Genomic DNA, 21,900 nt, shown 5'->3' on the forward strand with positions numbered 1-21,900 from the left:
ATATCAAAGACCATTCCGTCGCTCATATTCCTCCATAATGTATTCTGGGGAGAGTGGGGGAAAACAGCGAGGGGGAAAAAGCGTGTATCCCATCTGATTACAAGCCATCTTCGAAGAGTTGCGGTGCAGTCGGCATCTGGAGTGTTTCAAAGGGCACTCTCCATCATAGCTATGATTAATCAGAGAGCGGGCCATCACAAATGCGGGAAAAAAATCACAGCAGATGCCTAGATGACATCTCTCATAGCGTTGGTTTGTAGCATTACAATGGCCTTAGCATTTCTATGGACAGAGGATGGGCGAAATGTGTGTGATAAATGATTAGGAGAGCAAGTGCCAAAGCTAATCATCACCGTCAGATTAAATGCCTTCACTGTCTAATATTTTCGACTTGTGGTACTTACTGTTAAATTACCACTGTGAAAACACTAGAATGGTGACTGTATAAATTGGTATTATATATACAACTCCAAAAGACAAGAAACTACCACTTCCACTTTGAAGAAGTGAATCAGTGTGGACAACAGCAGAAAAATGAGCCGTGCTAAGACCACTCCGCGACTAACTTTGGAGCGATTCCTCCAGCAGTCACAAGCAGTAAGTCATAGGCCGGGAGAGAAAGAGATTGGGGATAGAAAGAGAGAGAGAGAGCGAGAGAGACAGAGAGAGAGAGAGACAGAGAGAGAGAGCGAAAGAGAGAGAGAAAGAGATGGAGGGACGGTAAAAACAAACAAGCGGGAGATGGAAAGATAGTGAGAGAATGAAATAAATATATATATAAAGTATAGGAAATAAAAATAGCCTTCTCTCTCAGCATGGTGAAGAGGGATTTGAGAAGATATTATCCTCAAAGCCTTGCGTCTGCATTTGAGTGAGGCTGAGGCTGAGGGAGAAAAGGGTAGGGCCTGTCTGTGGTAAATTATGAAAGTCCCATGGTTTTCCTGATACCGCGAACACCAGCTGACTGGAGTGATCCATTGCGGCTTTGTGGAGACTTCTGATATAAATGCTGAGGGCTAGATGTTCAAGATCCACTGTTCCCCCCGCCGCCTCTGCCTCTGCTTCTTCCTCGCTCGCATCCACATCACCTACCATCGCCTCGCCCGCTGAACAGGGAGAATTTGTTATGTTATTTCTATCTATCTCTCTCTTTCTCTCTTTCCCTCCCTCTCTCTCTATTTCTCTCGCCTCCGAATATCAAGATGAGGACATGGGCGACTTACTCGTCCTAGTGCCTTTTCAAATTGACAAGCAAGCGGCCTTGGAGGACATTCGACTCTATTTTCAAGTTGACCATTTGTAATCAGGTCTCTAAAGGAGAGAGGAGGTGGCAGAAATGGTGATGGTACCTTTGCTGTTGTTCTCAAGGTAAGAAATAGGGGATGGAGCGGGTTTTGATAGAACAGTGGAAGGTTTACGGATGTGCCAATAGCTACAGCAAAGAACTGGGGGGCACAAAAAAGATATGTGAGGTAGATAATTGACCTCTATAAGATTCATCCCAATAAATGTCAACCTGCCGCCAGGAGTTGGGACACTCTGGAAATATTTTGGGTATCTCAAATTGTTCTGGCAATTCTCACATATGAACTTAATTGGGAGGAAGGATGTTTGACATGCTTTTGACATTTGTATCACAATTTCTTTTTAAGGAAATCATGATGAATGTGGCCATTTTAAAGGCTTTTTAGACCTGTATAGTTAGCTAACTGTCACGCCCTGACCAGGTGAACTCTGCTATTTTGGTCAGGGTGTGGCATTTCTATGGTTTATTTTCTATGTTTTGTTATAGCCTTTCTTTGTGGTTTATTTCTATGTTGGGCTCGGGGGTGATTTCCAATCAGACAGCTGTCGCTAGTTATGTCTGATTGGGAATCACATTTAAGTTCCTTTTCCCCCACGATGTTTGTGGGTTGTTGTCTCTTTGATTTTGAGCAGCTAACGTATCGGTACTTTCTTTGTTTTGTACGTGTTTATTTCGGTGTAAAAGAATAAACATGTGTTCGCTCCCAGCTGCGTTTTGGTCCGCTTCCTCGTCACCAGGCGACGAACGTTACACTAACGCACTTTTGTGCTTCGCTTTGTAACGTACAATTGACCTTATTTTAGTGCCCAAAAAACGTAATACTTCCAGGTCAACTGTAATATGAATACCATTGTAAAGCACAATTTCTCCCCTTTCCAGCAAAATATTCATGCTGCCCGTCTCTGCATGATTGAAGAAGGCAATGAGCCGCGTCAGGTCTTTTTAAAAATGGCAGGTTTGTAACAGTTTTTTTTACCTTTATTTAACTAGCAAGTCAGTTAAGAACAAATTCTTATTTTCAATGACGGCCTAGGAAAAGAACGACAGATTTTTACCTTGTCAGCTCGGGGATTCAATCTTGCAACCTTTCGGTTACTAGTCCAAAGCTCTGACCACTCGGCTACCTGCCGCCCTGTTGGGGGTTGTATAAACCTACCTCTCTGCCTCTACGACCTGTGCAACAATGCATCATTTTACAAATGCGATCTCTACCATGCCAGTAGGCTAGCTAGCCCAGGAATGCACGTGAAACTAATCATTCATCATGGAAACTGTAAACACTCAGAATTCCATTTATTCATTAAGCAGCGCATTGCGGCCTATGTAAGCCTATTGGGTATTTATTAAACAATTCTTTATTGAAGTTCTTGTCTCTCATAATCATTGACTATCTGCTAGTTAGCTACATGCCAATGCTAGTTAGCTACATGCCAATTTGTTTAGCATAGCAACATGGAATGAATAGAATTATTAGAATTAAAGACTGGGTCAAGACAGTCGCTTGGGTATCAACTTCAGAATGACAAAGTTACCAGATGCGGGCCTGGAGGCAAGGGAAATAATGTCTGTAAGTGGCCATCGGTGTGAGAGCTCACTCAAGAGTTATCAGCAGCTCCTAACATGGAGAACAAAAAGCGCTGGAGTGCTGTTTTAACTGGCAACGATGCGAGTGGGAAGTCCCATTCTCCACCAAAGAAGAGGCAAGCACTGTCTGTCACCAACCAGTACCAGGACCATGGACAGTTCTTTCACCTTGTGCCACGGAAACGGAAACGTGACTATTAACATCACCAACTAGCTTGGTTAGCTCGGACTCGCCAACCATAATAGTGTGGGGTCACTTAGAAATGTTATTTTTTTCCATGAAAACATATTTGAAATTAGTTTCAAATTGAGTAGGAAATATAGTCAATATGTTGACAAGGTTATATATAATGATTTTTAATTGAAATAATAATTGTGTCCTTCAAACTTTGCTTCGTCAAAGAATCCTCAATTTTCAGCAATTACAGCCTTGCGTGACAACTGCCAGAACAATCTGAGATAGACAAAATATTTTGTAGCTGTCCTGGCATGGAATTGCCCAAGACAGAGGCATCCGTTTTCAGTTTTTCTGACGCAAATGCGGCCGCATACATCACCAGCCGCAAGGTCAGGCGTGCAGCGGCATTCATTCCGCTTAGCCCGTCTCAGGGCCCGGCAGCCTGGGAGGTGTCACGTTTTGTCACGCCGGCTGCTCTGCGGCCCCATCATACGCTGACATTTCCACAAGATGGCTCCCCTGAATTATGCTGTGGTGGAAAGGGCCGAGATGAGAAAAAAGACAAACTAATTGTCTGTGTGTCTGCCTCACACCTGAAACCAACCGCCACTTGTTTTCATCACAGCCAAGCGGCGCTTATGCAAAATGGCACTCGGGTAATGGGGGAACAATCAATGTCGCCTGCCGCTCTGCATTCTCCACGGAAAACCCCCCTTTCTTCGGGGCGGAACGACACGGTGTCACCTCCACGCCTGCCATTTCCCAAATGAATCCCAATTTGCCTGTTAAACGCAAGCCACGAGGGGGGCACATGCACTGTGCACAGGCTAATTTACATTCTCAGGTGCATGTGTTTGTGTTTAGGTAGTACAGGGTAAACTGTGGGCGCTACACTGGCGGCACTTTCCCGGGTGCTGGGTTAGTTTGCATCTAGCCTCTTTTTGTTTTGGATCCGCGGCACCCGTCGCCCCGCCATCGTTGCATTTCTATATGGAGGGCATTTGGCGAAAGGTCCGTCTCAGGTGTCAAGCGGCCAATCATGCGGCGGCTCTAGATCATTTGTATGGAGGCATTGATCACCACTGTGACCCCCATCACATTGCCCCGCCACGCTCAGGAATAGCCGCTGCCACCACAGACGTCAATATGGCCAGCCAAAGAAAAAAAACAGCAATGCAAATACTCAATAGGACACACATCACTGAAATAATCGTGCTGGAGTGGCCGCTTTGGTGTCTCGTGAGGTCATTTTGACGAAGGGGGTCCTTTTTGTATATTTGGGATTTCATGAATGTTTATCAACATGAGAGCGTTCTGGGGAATGACCGTAACCATCTCAGAGGGGTGCTGAGAATGGGTGCTACAGCCTACATGGAATAGTGTTGGTAAATGATTTCCACAGCAGGTCTGGGGTCCAGTGTGGCGCTTACAACGCCAGGGTTGTGGGTTTGATTCTCACAGGGGACAAGTTTTAAAAATGTGTGCACTCTAGATAAGAGAGTGTTTCTGCTAAGTCTCTACATTTTTGTATTTTTTTATGCAAATGTAAAATCTCATATGCCTTTTAGCATGTCACCCGGGACTATGAATCACAATTACTGCATTTACATGTTACCTGAGAACGTCAGGGCTTTTCATTAAGGTAAAAGGGATCTGAGGCAGGACCCGGCAATGGGGTCGGCGGGAGTGGGGTGCAGGGGGAGAGTTAAGAGGGGGGTGTCACGGATTTGGGTTGGGAGGGTTAATTACAATAACAATGGGGGCTGCCAAAGAAAATGTATCCCGCCTGGCTGAGCTGCTCTCCCCATTTGTTTCAATAAGGTAAATTGATTCTGATGTCCTCGGGTGCCATTTGCATCACATCCATAGTGTGCTGTTCTTTCTCCCCTCCTCCCCTCCTCCCCTACAACACCTTAGTCTCTACTCACTGGAGTCAGGACAATGTTCCATGGGGACACATTGATCTTCTCAGGGAAGGCTGCGTGAGAACACACACACGTACACATGCACATCACCCTCAGCCTCAGTCCACACACACACACACACAGACACACTCAGCACCCAGAGTTCATTGTGGTGATTCGAGCACCTCACACCTCAGCACCTCAAAGACGAGTCCTTGCTATAGGTCCAGTAATGACACATGGTCACATTGAGTTACATACCCCTGTGTCCACTAGACGGCTTCAGGCACTTTGGCCAGGCTGGCGATTGTGACTCACTGGATCTGTCTCAAGAGAGAGTGCACATTTTTGTCCTAGCCCAGCACTAACACACCTGATTCAACTAATCAAATAATGGCCAAGCCTTTGGTTAGTTGGATGAGATGTGTTAGTGCTGGGCTAGAACAAAAAGGGGCACCCTCTGAGGGCCCCTCCCCCCAGGAATACAGTACTCCAATACAGTCACACCAACAAACGACCATTTGACAACTGATCCATCTTGGCGACAGTGGTCGCCCTTGGTTTTCCGTCCACCCCTCTCCTCTGTCATGGGCATGGCTGCACGGCGTGGCACTGCCCACCGGCCTCCAACAGAGCACCTAGCCAGAGTGGCATCCATCTTTCCCATATACACAGCCTCCATCCACCAGACCCCCCTCGGAAATGACACACAGACACACACACTCTCAGGCACCCCTGTCATCAGTCACCGTCAGGGTAGATAGCGTCGGCCGTCACAGGATTAAGTGACGATTGGGCTCTTTACCTGAGGCACTGGACGACAGTGGCGATAGATAGAGAGATGAATCTGCTTCCCATAGCCCATATAGAACACTCTCGTGGCTTTCAAGAAGAGGCTACGCACTGGGCTCACTATGTAATTTCAACGTAGACAATTAGGTCATATTTAGTTGAGAATCACAACATATATTCACCCAATCAATAAGACAGCCATAAGTTAGTTGAATTTCCAACTATGTTATCACTACGCTATACCATCTAAAAGCATAAGCAAATTCAAATGATTTTTGCTTTAGTTGTCACCCAAATGTCTATCACTGCGCTTTCAGACATTTAGAGGCACAGCAGTTCCAATGGGAATACAATGTCAGATATTTTGTTTATTTTTACAACAGATACATTTATACAACCAGATTCATTTGATATCATCTAATAGCAGAACCAAATGAGCTGGATTGCAATTAAGATGACATTAAAGTACATGGTGCAAGTGATCAATGCCATTCGAGATTCTGTGCAGATTATCACAGCAATTGTGAAGGTCTCACAGACCTGGGATGACCTATGCATGTTATCTTGAACATGCACACTTCATATGATTACATAAGAAGAAATGTACAATTACAGAAACCTCAAAATGTGGCCAAGGATGTGTTACTCATTTTAAGGTTGAATGTTACATTAGTTTGTAAGATAGCCTTAACTTTAAGCTATTTACTATATTACAAAAGTAACATTGACTTTTTTTTTGGTTGACAACGCAATTAAATATCATAACTTAAAGGAGATGTATCTACTGCTCAAATAGTTCCATCTTTTATTTTAGGTTGACTTGGAGCCATGAGTCCAACATATCATTTTGTTAACTTGTTGACAAGTTAATAGGCTATTTATTGTATTTCAAAAGTGATATTGAATGTGTTTGGTTGTCAACGTGACCAAACATCAACATTTGAAGGAGATGTATGTTCTGCCTGGATAGTTCCATCTCTCCCACTGACTTAGTCTGGCTTTAATTCCAGTTTGTCTAAAAATGTATCATTGAGATGTTGCGTTCACATCTCCATCTCAAACAAAAATCTAAGTTAAAGAATAGGACAATCAAACCAAACTTTATTTCAAGGGCATTTTAAACATCTCCTTCAAATGTTGATATTTGATTGCGAAGACAACCAAACACAATTCAATATCATTAAATATTATTACATTTAAAATCACCCAGAGCTTGAAACCCTAAGCCTATTGTTTTGTCTATTTTAAGTTGGGTTTCAAATGTTATATAGGCCTAAATAGCATCATTGATGATTGATAAAGTATGCTCACATTTCATTTGCTCTGGTAAACCTACCATTTGGAATGACTTTGATAACAACAGCGAATCTATTTTTGAAGAAGAGATCTCTCAACAATCATTCTCATCGGTAATAGTCAGTGACAAATATCGTAGATAAGCTGGGATTGGTTAAAATCTTGGATGGGAGACCAAAGGGTAACTGTAGATAGATTAACTCTTCTGTAGAAGGTGCTGCCCAGCCTATAGTTTTTTTATGATAGTGGATATAATGTTGAAAGTCTGCTGTTGTTTTAAAGGTAAAAATTCAACATATGTTATACAAGGTTTGTCTACGGGGTTTTCTCTGTCCCGTCGCCCTTGTCCTCTCTACTCGTGACCAGGTAACCAATAAGTGGTCGAGTGGTCAAGGAGTGTGTCAATTCGTCAGTAGGCAAATGGAAGAAGTCCTCCTCGATAGCCTCTTTTTGCCATTGAAGCACAAGTGTATCCTACCTGAGTCCTTTGCGGAAGAGCTTTGAAATCTGCCACACCCCCTTTGAATCAGCTATTGTTTTCTCAAAGGAGAACATTTCAAAACTATACGTTACATATCCTTTTATCTATAAAATGTCTTACACAACTAGCTACATTTGTTTTGATCCCTTTAAACATCTATTTTGTGATTCCACCCTGTAAACGTCATTAGCCTAATGACGCACAAGTCGAGAAGGACCGTCTCATTTCAAGCAAGCGCATTGCCATCCACGCTCTCTTCTCGCCGATTCTCGATAACCTTTGACATTTTTCAGGAGGTGAGAGAGGACGGAGGAGAGAAGATGCAGGAGGTGAGGAAATCTAATTGATAAAAGGACTATGTTGAAATTTGGTAACCATGATGACTAATAATCTCGTGTTTGAAATTTCACCCTCCAAACAACAGTTAACGATAAGGACTTTTTTCAATTCCAATGTATTTTCCACGTTGATTCCACTTCACAATATGTAGACAAATTACGTTTAAACAATGTTAATTCAACCAGTTTTTTCCCAGTGGGTAGTGCACAATGCCCTTTGTTTATTACAGTGCCTTCAGAAAGTATTCACACCACTTGACTTTTTCCACATTTTGTTGTGTTACAGCCTGAATTTAAAATGGATTAAATAGAGATTTTATTTCACTGGCCTACACACCATAATGTCAAAGTGGAATTATGTTTTTCAAAATGTTTACAAATGAATTAAAAATTAAAAATTAAAATGTCTTGAGTCAATAAGTATTCAACCCTTTGTTATGGCAAGCCTAAATAAGTTCAGGAGTAAAAATTTGCTTAACAGGTCACATAATAAGTTGCACGGACTCACTTGTGTGTAATAAGAGTGTTTAACATGATTTTTGAATAACTACCTCATCTCTGTACCCAATACATACAATTATCTGTAAGGTCCCTCCGTTGAGCAGTGCATTTCAAACACATATTCAACCACAAAGACCAGGGAGATTTTTCAATGCCTAGCAAAGGAGGATACCTATTGGTAGATGGGTAAATAAAAAAGCTGACATTAGATATACCTTTGAGCATGGTGAAGTTATTAATTACACTTTGGATGGTGTATCAATACACCTAGTCACTACAAGGCATCCTTCCTAACTCAGTTGCCGGAGAGGAAGGAAACCGCTCAGGGTTTTCACCATGAGGTCAATGGTGAATTTAAAACAGTTAAAGAGTTTAATGGCTGTGATAGGAGAAAACTAAGGATGGATCAACACCATTGTAGTTACTCCACAATACTAACCTAATTGACAGAGTGAAATGAAGAAAGCCTGTACAGAATACAAATATTCTAAAACATGCATCCTGTTTGCAACAAGGAACTAAATTAATACTGCAAACAATGTGGCAAAGCAATTCACTTTTTGTCCTGAATACAACAGTGTTATGTTTGGGGCAAATCGAATACAACACATTCCTGAGTATAGCTATCCATTATTTCAAGCATAGTGGTGGCTGTATCATGTTATGGATATGCTTGTGATCGTTAAGGACTGGGGAGTTTTTCAAGATAAAAAATAAACAGAATGGAGCTAAGCACAGCCAAAATCTGGTTCAGTCTGCTTTCCACCAGACACTGGGAGATTAATTCAGCAGGTCAATAACCTAAAACACAACGTCAAATCTCCACTGGAGTTGCTTACAAAGAAGACAGTGAATGTTCCTGAGTAGCAGATTTACAGTTTTGACTTAAATCTACTTGAAAATCAATGGCAAAATCTGAAAATGGTTGCTAGCAATGATCAACAACCAATATTTGGCAGAGCTGGAAGAATTCTGAAAATAATAATGTGCAAATGGTGCGCAATCGAGGTGTGGAAAGCTCTTAGAGACTTTTTTCTCTCAAATGGTAGTTACAGTCTTGTCTCATCACTGCAACTCCCATACGGACTCTGGAGAGGTGAAGGTCAAGAGCCATGCGTCCTCCGAAACACAACCCATACTGCTTCTTGACACAATGCCCACTTAACCCAGAAGCCAGACACACCAATGTGTCAGAGGAAACACCATACACCTGGTGACCATGACAGCATGCACTGCACCCAGCCTGCCACAGGAGTCGCTAGTGCATGATGGGACAAGGATATCCCTGCTGGCCAAACCCTCCCCTAACCCAGACGATACTGGGCCAATTGTGCACTGCCCCATGGGTCTCCCGGTCACAGTCGGCTGCAACAGAGCCTGGACTCAAACCCAGAATCTCTAGTGGCACAGCTAGCACTGCGATGCAGTGCCTTAGACCACTGCCCCACTCAGGAGGCCATGGCTCTTAGAGACTTCTGAAACTCGTCAGTCTATTCTTGTTCTGAGAAATGAAGGCTATTCCATGTGAGAAATTGCCAAGAAATTGAAGATCTCATACAACGCTGTGTACTACTCTCTTCACAGAACAGCGCAAACTGTCTCTAACCAGAATAGAAAGAGGAGTGGGAGGCCCCGGTGCACAACTGAGCAAGAGGACAAGTACATGAGTGTCTAGTTTGAGAAACAGACGCCTCACAAGTCGTCAACCGGTAGCTTCATTAAATAGTACCCATAAAACACCAGTCTCAACGTCAACAGTGAAGAGATCTTCAGTTTCTTGGAAATTTCTCACATGGAATAGCCTTCATTTCTCAGAACAAGAACAGACTGACGAGATTCAGAAGAAAGTTCTAAAGAAGGCCAGTTTTATTGCTTCTTTAATCAGAACAACAGTTTTCAGCTGTGCTAACATAATTGCAAAAGGGTTTTTTAATGATTTCAATTAGCCTTTTAAAATGATAAACTTGGATTAGCTAACACAACGTGTCATTGGAACACAGGAGTGAGGGTTGCTGATAATGGGCCTCTGTACGCCTATGTAGATAGTCCATTCAAAATCAGCCGTTTCCAGCAACAATAGTCTTTTACATCATTACCAATGTCTACACTGTATTTCTGATGAATTTGATGTTATTTTAATGGACAAAAAATTTGCTTTTCTTTAAAAAACAAGGATAATTCTAAGTGACCCCAAACTTTTGAACGGTAGTATATACCGTGGTGGAAAAAGTACCCAATTGTCATACTTGAGTAAAAGTAAAGATACCTTAATAGAAAATGACTCAAGTAAAAGTGAAAGTCAGTACAACACTATTTTTGTGAAAGTCTAAATGAATTTGGTTTTAGATATATTTAAGTATCAAAGTAAATGTAATTGCTGAAATATACTTACTGTAAGTATGAAAAGTAAAAGTACGAATCATTTCAAATTTCTTATATTAAGCAAACCAGACAGCACAACTTTCTTTTTTTTTTTTTATTTACTTCTGGCCAGGGGCACACTCCAGCACTCAGATATAATTTACAAACATTTGTGTTTAGTGAGTCCGCCAGATCAGAGGCAGTAGGGATGACCAGGGATGTTCTCTTAATAAGTTCCTGAATTGGACACATTTTCTGTACTGTTAACATTCAAAATGTAGCGAGTACTTTTGGGTGTCAGGGAAAATGTATGGAGTAAAAAGTACATATTTTTTTACGAAAGTAGTGGAGTAAAAGTAAAAGTAAAGTACAGATCCCCCCAAAAACTACTTAAGTGGTACATTAAATTATTTTTAGTTAAGTACATTACACCACTGCATGTATACATATTGCCTTCACATTTATGCATTAATCATGTACTCTATGGTCAAGTCTTGGGCCAAATCTCCCTTGAAAAACAGATTCTAAAAGAGTTATAATTATATAAGAATGACTACACTTACGCAGTATCCAACACGTTTCAAGTCCACTGGCTGGTGGAGATTTCTGCATCCATCGGAGTGACAGAGGAGAGGGGAAGTATGTTTCAGAGCGATGCACTAACAAAAAGCTCTTGTCTAAACAAAAGGGCTGGAATAACAATTGCCATGCGTCTAATCCCGTCATTATTGAGGTTCCAGGGTGGCGTAGCAACTCCCATAAGATGACAGTTGTCTTCGAGTGGCCATTGTTGCGTTTTTAAATTGAACTGGAAATATACATTCCGGACCGAATTGGCTATCCAAGGTATAGGCCTTGATCTCCCCGGAGTGACCCTCTTAGCAAATCCTGTTAAATCCCTCTTAATTGCACCCTATTCAGTTCAATTCAAATTTCTTGCACACGATATAAAGAAGTGAGTTTGGGGAGTGGAGGGCCTTCTGTGTAAGTCACTCCAGAGTGTGTGTGTAGGTGTGAGTTTGCGTTTTCCCTTTTTCTTTCTGTTTTCTTTTCTCTCCATCCTCTCCACTCCCTGTGACGTCTGAGGGCCAAGGGGGTTTGATTTACCTTCATAGCCCTGCTCACGAGTTAAAACACTGCTAATGCCCTCCCCCCCAACAGACACACACAGACACACACACACACACACACACACACACACACACACACACACACACACACACACACACACACACACACACACACACACACACACACTCACAGACGGAAAGACACACATAGACACACACACACACATACGCACACACAAACACCAAAGAGATTCATAACGATAAAAGCCCCCAAAAAGCCAGCCAACTCATAAGCCCATTTGTGCGCAGCCTTGAACTCTGCCTGATCCGCTATTTATTACCGGTATCACTTGGAAAAACAAAAACACCAACATCCAAACACCTGAAGGGAGTTATTCCTCATTTTGCTGGGGTTCAATGCTGTCTGGCTGAGAGGCAGAAAGCGACACAGACACACATTCCCTCCCTCCTTCACAACAACCTTTATCCAATTAAAAAATGTCAAGCTTATTTGCTAAAGTGTGAACACTTAAATTACTAATATCACCCAGGTAATTATTATAAAATTTCCCCGGCAACCCTTTGGAAGGTTTGTATTGCGTTGGAAAACAATGTTTGCACAACAATCCAGTGTTGGGTTTTGGCGCCAGCCGATAATGATTATGTTAATCCAAACAAAGCGAAAGCTCTTTTGCACGTCGCAGAATTCCACTGTAAACTCGTGACCTTATTAACCTCCCTAATCCTTGACTGTATACCCACGATAAGGGGTTTACACACCCTAACACACACCCATGTCACTTTGTCTCAGGACTCAAGTGTGTGTGCCACTTCACCCCCCCCCCTCGCTCCAAAACACCTGACGATCCATGTGTAGAGAAATCACAGAGAAACTAAACACAATTAGCACACCTATTTGATCAATGCCGAAAATGGACAGCGGCCGGGGCCCAAAAAAAAAGAAGCTAAGCTAACGAGCGCCGAGCGAGCGGTCTGATTGGTATTAAGTGGTGAGATTAAAAAGCCATCCTGTAGGTCAGGTCAGCGGTGTTCATTTGAATGCATTATCACCAGGGCTGGGGCCTAGATTACTCACTCAATAGCCACACTCCAACCCTGAGTGACAACGCGGGTGAGAGGGAGCATGTCGTACAACACTTAGAGCTCATTAGTGTTAGCGACATTGGTGTAAAGCACTTAAGTAAAAGTACTTTAAAGTACTACTTAAATCGTTTTTTGGGGTATCTGTACTTTACTATTTATATTTTGGACAACTGTTACTTCACTACATTCCTAAATAAAATAGTTTACTTTTTACTCCATAAAATTTTCCCTGACACCCATTACATTACATACTCATTACACATTGAATGCGTAGCAGCACAGGAAAATGGTCCAATTCACACACTTATGAAGAGAGCATCCCTGGTCATCTCTACCGCCTCTGATCTGGCGGACTCACTAAACACAAATGCTTTGTTTGTTGGAACGTGCCCCTTGCTATCCGTAAATAAAATAAAAACACGAAAGTAGTGACATCTTGTTTACTTAATATAAGGAATTTGAAATGATTTATAGTTTCACTTTTTCATTTGATACTTACGTAAGTATATTTTAGCAATTACATTTACTTTTGATACTACTTTTGACACTTAAAACCAAATAGTTTAAGACTTTTACTCAAGTATAACAATTGTGTACATTTTCCACCACTGGTTAGCGAGGCAGTAGCACACTGTTGCTCCCCACCATCACCTCACCTCTTTGCTCTGTCACTAGCGAGAGGACAGTGGACGGAGGCATCTCCCTTTATTTAGCACTGATACCTTTTGGTGTAAGGCTAAAGAGGCGGCAGTCGACAGCGATTGCTGGAACCATAATCCTTCAGGCACAAACAGGGTGATTATCGGATGATTATGGGGTTTTATTGGTCACTTTGGTAGGGATCATTGATGATGTTTTGGTGGAAATAGTTAGGTATTGTTTTGGGGTGTTGTGGTTGTTACATTGGTGAGTTTCAATGACGTTTGACAAGATTCAAGGGTGTTTCAGATTTCGTGTTGGTCTTTGTTGACATTTTTCATGGGCGTCGGTTTGCATACTAGCACAGAAATATCAAATCAAATCAAATGTATTTATAAATCCCTTTTTACATCAGCAGATGTCTCCAAGTGCATATACGGAAACCCAGCCTAAAACCCCAAACAGCAAGCAATGCAGATGTAGAAGCACGGTGGTTAGGAATAACACCCTAGAAAGGCAGGAACCTAGGAAGAAACCTAGAGAGGAACCAGTCTCTGAGGTGTGGCCAGTCCTCTTCTTACTGTGTGGGTGGAGATTATAAGAGTACATGGCCATTAAGGCCAGATTGTTCTTCAAGATGTTCAAACGTTCATAGATGACGATCAGGGACAAATAATAATCACAGTGGTCACAAGAGTGTCTATATTTGATATATTATCTTTTTCTCTCTCTGCTTGGCTCCTAACTACTAACTTCTGATTTTCGAGCTGCTGCAGGTGTCCCGGTGTGATACACACACACACAAACACACACACACACTCACTCTATCTCTCTCCCGCGGCTTCCGCCATGAGATAGAGACGGCGGAACTTGGCTCATTGGTCACCTCAACACACACAGGGGGTCTCTCTCCCACCCCCGCTAGACCTACCTACCGTACACACACACCCGGAATACCAATCTCCTCACACCTCACCCACTGTGCTCTCAGAAGCAACTGAATATTCCACAAGCGTTTGATTTTTCAAGGGGTATGTGAACTCCCATCACGGAGAGCTGTCGTACGCGGGAGAAGTTGGGCTTGAACAGTCGTCAGTGAGGTCATTTCCTCTCTCTCAGTGGGACCACAAAGAAAAACTTTGAATAGTTTGTTCTTTTTTTCTTAATTTCTGTGTGCTTTAGTCCTCGGCATCGCTCCTGCTATGTCAGTTCCTGTCTTCGAGGCCGAAGCATTCATCCCTCAATCTTGTCTCATCCCCAAATTCAAGAATCAATGTCGAGGCTGTCCAATCGCTTTTTAACTCCGATGTCACACTTCTTACGAGATGGACAAAAGCTCAGAAAGAGCGAGTTATGCCACGCAAAAGCATTTATTCCCCCCCCCCCCCACCCTACCCTCAGAATGTGATGTGCTGAAAATGGCTTTTAGCTCAAAGAAGAGGGGGATATTGAGGTTGTGATGAGAAAAAAATAAAAAGAGAACACATTTTTTCTACATTTCTTTTTCAGTGTTTCGCATTAATATGAATTCCCAGCAAAATGTCTGGTGAAGTAGGTCAATGGGATTTGGAAAGTTTGGGCTGTTTTTTTTTTCTTTCTTCTCCTCTCTTGTCAATGGAGACTGAGCAGCAATGCGATTAGAAGGAGGGAAGGAGATGAGCTCTGTAGAGAAAGAGAGAGGAGAGAGGGAGGAGAGAGGGTGAGAGAGAGGAAGAGAGGAGGAAAAGAGAGAGAGGGTGAAAGAGAAAGAGGGATGGGGAAGATAGACAGAGGCGCGCATATACTGTAGATATGAGAGAAAAGGAGAGAGGGCGAGAGAGAGAAAGAGATACAGAGATCTGTATAGACCTCTCCTCTGTCCCTTTCTGATTGGCTGACAGAGAACGAGATAGAGAGACTAGAAATGTGAGAGAGGAAGAGATGGTGAAATACATGAAAGCTATCATTTCAGTACACAAAGGGCACATCTCTTTGTCGTGATAATAATTTAACAATTTCAATGCACCATTTCTCCCAGGAATATGTATATGAGGGTAAATAGAAAAGGTATCTGTACCTGTATATGTCAAGACCTAAGACTCAGGAATTTTTATATACAGTGCATTCGGAAAGTATTCAGACCCCTTACCTTTTTCCACATTTTGTTACGTTACAGCATTATTCTAAAATGGATTTAATAGTTTTTTTTCTTCTCATCAATCTACACACACTAAACCATAAAAACCCTTCGACCGCAAGGCACTACAGAGGGTAGTGCTTACGGCCCAGTACGTCACCGGGGCCAAGCTTCCTGCCATCCAGGACCTCTATACCAGGCGGTGTCAGAGGAAGGCCCTAGTCATAGGCTGTTCTCTCTGCTACCTACATGTACATATTACCTCAATTACCTCGACACTGGGCCCCGCACATTGACTCTGTACCGATACCTCCTGTATATAACCCCGCTATTGTTATTTACTGCTGCTCTTTAATTATTTGTTATTCTTATCTCTTACTTCTTGGGGGGTATTTTCTTAAAACTGCTTTGTTGGTTAAGGGCTTGTAAGTGAGCATTTCACTGCAAGGTCTACACCTATTTTATTCGGCGCATGTGACAAATAAAATGTGATTTGAATTTTTTTGCTAATTTATAAAAATAAAAAACTGAAATATAACATTTACATAAGTATTCAGATCCTTTACTCTGTACCTTGTTGAAGCACGTTTGGCAGCGATTACAGCCTCAAGCCTTCTTGGGTATGACGCTAGAAGCTTGGCACACCTGTATTTGGGAAGTTTCCCCCATTCTTCTCTGCAGATCCTCTCAAGCTCTGTCAGGTTGGATGGGGAGCTTTGCTGCACAGCTATTTCCAGGTCTCTGCAGAGACGTTCGATCGGGTCAAGTCCGGTCTCTGTCTGGGCCATTCAAGGACATTCAGAGACTTATCCTGAAGCCACTCCTGCGTTGTCTTGGCTGTGTGCTTAGAGTCGTTGTCCTGTTAGAAGGTGAACCTTTGCCCCAGCCCTGAGCGCTCTGGAGCAGATTTTCATTAAGGATCTCTCTGTAATTTTCTCAGTTTATCTTTCCTTCGATCCTGACTAGTCTTCCAGCCCCTGCCACTGAAAGACATCCCCACAGCATGATGCTGCTACCACCATGTAGGGATGGTGCCAGGTTTCCTCCAGACGTGACGCTTGGCATTCAGGCCAAATTGTTCAATCTTGGTTTCATCAGACCAGAGAATCTTGTTTGTCATGGTCGGAGAGTCATTTAAGTGCCTGTTGGCAAACTCTAAGCGTGTTGTCATGTGCCTTTCACTGAAGTGGCTTCCGTCTGGCCACTCTAACATAAAGGCCTAATTGGTGGAATGCTGCAGAGATGGTTGTCCTTCTGGAAGGTTCTCCCATCTCCACAGAGGAACACTGGAGCTCTGTCAGAATGACCATCGGGTTCTTGGTCATCTCCCTGACCAAGGGCCTTCTCCCCAATTGCTCAGTTTGGCCAGGTGGCCAGCTCTAGGAAGAGTCTTGGTGGTTCCAAACTTCTTCCATTTAAGAATGATGGTGGCCACTGTGTTCTTGGGAAGCTTCAATGCTGCCTTGACACAATCCTTTCTCGGAGCTCTACGGACAATTCCTTCAGCCTCATGGCTTGGTATTTGCTCGGACATGCACTGTAATCGGTGGGATCTTATATGGACAGGTGTGTGCCTTTCCAAATCATGTCCAATCAATTGAATTTATCACAGGTGGACTCCAATTAAGTTGTAGAAACATGTTGGCTGCACACTTGTTGGCTGCTTTTCCTTCACTCTGCGGTCCAACTCATCCCAAACCATCTCATTTGGGTTGAGGTCGGGTGATTGTGGAGGCCAGGTCATCTGATGCAGCACTCCATCACTCTAATTCTTGGTTAAATAGCCCTTACACAGCCTGGAGGTGTGTTGGTTCATTGTCCTGTTGATAAACAAATGATGGTCCCACTAAGCGCAAAACAAATTGGATGGCGTATCACTGCAGAATGCTGTGGTAGCCATGCTGGTTAAGTGTTTCTTGAATTCTAAATAAATCACTGACAGTGTCACCAGCAAAGCACACCCACACCATCACACCTTCTCCTCCATGGTTCACGGTAGGAACCACACATGCAGAGATCATCTGTTCACCTACTCTGCTTCTCGAAAAGACACTGGAACCAAAAATCTAGTGGAACCAAAAATATAGTTCCGTTGCTCATGTTTCTTGGGCCAAGCAAGTCTCTTCTTATTATTGGTGTCCTTTAGTAGTGGTTTCTTTGCAGCAATTCGACCATGAAGGCCTGATTCACGCAGTCTCCTCTGAACAGTTTATGTTGAGATGTGTCTGTTACTTGAACTCTGTGAAGTCTTTATTTGGGCTGCAATTTCTGAGGCTGGTAACACTAATGAACTTATCCTGTGCAACAGAGGGAACTCTGGGTCTTCATTTCCTGTGGCGGTCCTCAGAAGAGCCAGTTTCTTCACAGTGCTTGATGGGTTTTAGGACTGCACTTGAAGAAACTTTCAAAGTTCTTGACATTTTCCCAGATTGCCTGACCTTCATGTCTTAAAGTAATGATGGACTGTCGTTTCTCTTTGCTCATTTGATCTGTTCTTGCCATAATATGGACTTGGTCTTTTACCAAATAGGGCTATCTTCTGTATACCACCCCTACCTTGTCACAACCCAACTGATTCTCTCAAATGCATTAAGAAGGAAAGAAATTCCACAAATGAACTTTTAACAAGGCACACCTGTTAATTGAAATGCATTCCAGGTGACTACCTCATCAATCTGGTTGAGAGAATGCCAAGAGTGTGCAAAACTGTCATCAAGGCAAAGGGTGGCTACTTTAGAGAATCGCAAATATAAAATATATTTTAATTTGTTTCACACTTATTTCGTAACTACATGATCAAAATGTGTTATTTCATAGTAAAAAATAAAGAAAAAAACTTGAATGAGTAGGTGTGTCCAAACTTTTGGCTGGTACTGTATGTAAATAAGGTATTTATGTCTTTTATTTTTAATAAATTTGCAAAAATTCTAAAAACAGTTTTTCGCTTTGCCATTATGGGATATTGTGTGTAGAATGATGAGGGGAAAAAATATATTTAATCAACTTTAGAATAAGGCTGTAACGTAACTAAATGTGGAAAAAGTCAAAGGCTCTGAATACTTTCCCAATGCACTGTAATTTATTATGGAGATACTCGTTAATTTGCAGCTAAATTATTCAGATAACTTATATTAAGAAAATTAGTTCCCTAGCCATTGAATATTTTATAGGGCCTGTCAAATATAACAAGTTAAGTTTGTCCAAATACAAATAATAATGACAATAATAATGTATTATTAATGTATTATACGTTATACATTTGTGGCTTAATTGGAAAGCACGATCAGAAACGGCTTGCTTAGTGACTTTTTACATCACAGCCTAATATGAATTAATTCCCTACATAAAGAATTAAAGTTTAATATTTGTGGGGCTGATTACAAGAGGCTGTAACAGAGAATTATTAAAATGTTAATTAATGTTTCAGCATTCCAACCTGCAGTAGGCACATATTATTACATTCTAACTATCACAAAATACCAATCTTGCCGCTCGTTAGGGGCAATGCTAACTTCTCACATTTCAGGCAATCAATTCCGAAGTAGTTCTCTCACACATACTCGTCCCTAGTTAGTCACATGGAAAGATGAATCTATCAATAATGATAGACAGCCTGGGAAATTACTCACCCAATCCAGGCTAGAATTTAGAGGGAAAATGACATACCTTGACAATCGAAGGTCATATGGAAATAACTCAAGATCTCTTATTTTACCCCCAATTTGATACTGAAAAGAAACACTTAGTTATTGTGCTTACCTAATTGAATATGGGCTTGTCATGTGTTCCAAATGTAGCCTTATAGTTTGGAAGCTGGTAGAATTATAACGTGCAAAGTTTTGTATGACTCAAACTGAGTAGGATTATTGATATGTTGTGTAAAATGATTATTAGTGTGTTCATTTACTGGTTTCCACACTTGTTTGTCTTTATCGCTGTTTTCAAATACGTAGACATTGGTATGGTGCTGGAGAGAATAAATATGGTAAATATGCCCCTTTAATTAATAACTTACCATACTTATATTCTGCTGTTAATGTTGTTATTCCCTCTGAAAAATAGGAGGCAAACTTTGATGAAAGCACTTTAAAGAATGTATTATCTGGTCCAAAGGTTTTCAAGACAGGTTAGAGAAGTGGCGTGAAAGGTTGTTAAATCACACATACATATAAAAAAAAAAAATCTGCGTAGAAATATTCACTGCCGACTTCAAAGACATTATTGATGGCCGCACAATAGGTTGCTATTCATCATAAGACAAAAGACAAATTCATTCTGCTTGACTTAAATAGAGGAGGGCCACGGAGGCATTTTTCACGTCTGTTGAAAACAATCTGCATAGTCGACGATACGTCATGCCACAATATCCTTATTAATGCAAACAACAAAGTCACATAATACATAATATAAATTATGCTTTCTATCCTACTGGTGCAGAAATATTAATATTTAATGTGAAATATATCATAACGACAGATAGGGTTTAGGGACTTGTGGATAGATAGATTGTTTGTGATACATTGTATTGGTTCAAAACACTTTATTGTGTGATGCCACGTTGTGTCCATGATCATTTCATTTTGCATTAAAGCTGTAGTTCCATTTAGAACCACACAGCTGCAGTGTAAGCCAACAAAAAGAACCAGCATGTTGTTCACGTGTATTCGAGTAAAAAGAATATCTTTTTTCTCTAACAGCAAAACAACAAATAAATCCAATTCTTTAAACGAAAATAAGTATAATTTTATTTGAACAATTTCAGCCTCAATTGAGGCTGTTCAATCGTCAATGCCCACTGAAACTAAGGGAGCAATTTCATTCATTTGTCAGATAAAAAATACAAGATTAATTCTACACTGTATTAATTCAAATACATTCAGTTTGGTCATCCCTTATGTCCCCCCTCAAAATATTTGGGTGCATGACATGCCATTCAGTGGTGTTTTGCGATGGCTTGCCCAGAGAAAGACCAGCCTCAGCTGTGCAGGTGTTGCAGTCCATTGTTCGACGGTCTATGTTAAATTAAACCAGAATTAACCACAGTATGTACATCAAGTAAACACAGAACTTGATTGAGGATTTTCACCTTGTTCTCTGGGTAGTTTCTCACAGCTGCGGGAGCAGCCAGAGCAGTACACAAATGCCACCCTGGTTTTCTGGTGGCATGATGACATCTGTTGTTCAGCATGGCATTCCGATCAGAGGTGTTCCAATTAGTTTTATCCATGCTGACAGGCTCATAATGCAATAAATCAATTTGTATCTTATTAATAGCTTTTATTGAATGTCATTGGTGGCTTTGAATTCAATGAATGGAAAGACGAGATGGCAAAACAGAGGTACTACCGAAACTACAGGTTAAGGCTGTTGTACAGTACACACTGTAGTTCACAAAGGAACATTTGTATGAAAAGGGTTCATATTCAGGGAAACACAAACAGGATGTTCCATTCAGTGCCCTCTGTAATTATTGGAAGAGTAAAGCATTTTTTCTTCTTTTGTCTGTATACTCCAAAAGTTTGGATTTAAAATTGGTTAAAGTGCAGACTGTCAGCTTTAATGTTAGGGTAGTTTCATCCATATCGGGAGAACCGTTTAGAAATTACAGCACTTTTTGTACATAGTCCCCCCCATTTTAGGAGACCAAAAGTATTGGGACATATTCACTTATATGTGGGTTATAGTAGTAAAAAGTTTAGTATTTGGTCCCATATTCATAGCATTCAATGACTACATCAAGCTTGTGACTGTATACATTTGTTGGATGCATTTGATTTTTTGGAGTTCTCAGTACTCCTGTCCATGAGTCTTTATACCACAGCACTATTCCATTCGACTAGGGTCTCATACACAGGAAGTATCATAACCCTCCTGGTGTTTGGATCCATTAAGAGAGCAATATGTTGTCTGTACCTCAGCCCCCAATGGGCAGACCCTTTACCCTTTAAACTAAAAACACATCTGACGGATGCCTTTTCTCCATTGATGCTAAGAAGGACAGTTTCCCTTTTATAGTATGTACAGTACTGTATTCACGGAGTATACAAAACATTAAGAACATCTGCTCTTTCCATGACATAGACTGACCAGGTGAAAGCTATGATCCCTTATTGATGTCACTTGTTAAATCCACAGATTAAATAAGGATTTTTTAATCTTGAGACAATTGAGACATGGATTGTGTATGTCAAATCAAATGTATTTATAAAGCCCTTCTTACATCAGCTGAT

Source organism: Salmo trutta, chromosome 5 (genome assembly GCF_901001165.1).
Source record: "Salmo trutta chromosome 5, fSalTru1.1, whole genome shotgun sequence".
NCBI lineage: Eukaryota > Metazoa > Chordata > Actinopteri > Salmoniformes > Salmonidae > Salmo > Salmo trutta.